Below are 660 nucleotides of genomic sequence, written 5' to 3'. Positions count from 1 at the left end.
AAAAAAAAAAAAAAAAAAAAGAAAGAAAAAAGATCAAGAATTACTCATGGCACCTTCTTGAAGAATTAATCTGATACATTTTCAATCCCACAAATGAAAGTCAAGCAGTTAAGTAGAACCACAAAGGACTCCCATAGCTCTCATATCTTCCATGTCTTGTTGCATAGATGTTTTTCTGCCCTCACTGTACTGTAATGTCCATCTAAACCCATCCCTGAATCTGACTCATGGTTTATTCTTAGAAACCGTAGCAATCATTTCAGCTCCTCGTGAATATTCTGGTCCCCCTGATTAAGGACACATGATGGGATTGCACATATTTGGGAAAGTTATAAACTTACAATGAACCTCAACTCCTTACCTGTAAAATATCTTAATTTAGACGTGGGCATATGAATTGCTATAGACGATGAAATGTGAGAAGCAATATGTGTCCCTCTCAGAGAGAAATTTTCAGAGCAGTGAACAATTTGCCCCCTCTCCTTCTTCCTGGCACAGTGATTATAAAAACACCTATGAGGTGTCTGCGATCACCCAGCGGCGTGCGCGCGAGCTCCCGGCCTGCGCGGGAGCTCCTGGCCTGTGCGACAACAGACCCAGGAAGGACCCAAGGACCCCAGAGGGGATTTTTTTCAGCTGCCTGCCTGCCTGCCTGTGTGC

General features: G+C 43.5%; 1 pseudogene; it reads right to left on the bottom strand.

Moving 5' to 3' along the window:
- LOC109118099 overlaps nt 1-660 on the bottom strand; it is a 30,757-nt pseudogene that overhangs the window by 5,538 nt on the left and 24,559 nt on the right.

The sequence above is a fragment of the Fukomys damarensis genome, unplaced genomic scaffold (genome assembly GCF_012274545.1).
Source record: "Fukomys damarensis isolate Sample0158 unplaced genomic scaffold, DMR_v1.0_HiC HiC_scaffold_37, whole genome shotgun sequence".
Taxonomy (NCBI): domain Eukaryota; kingdom Metazoa; phylum Chordata; class Mammalia; order Rodentia; family Bathyergidae; genus Fukomys; species Fukomys damarensis.
Note: the sequence above shows the minus strand (reverse complement) of the source record. Positions and strands in the feature narration are given on the sequence as shown.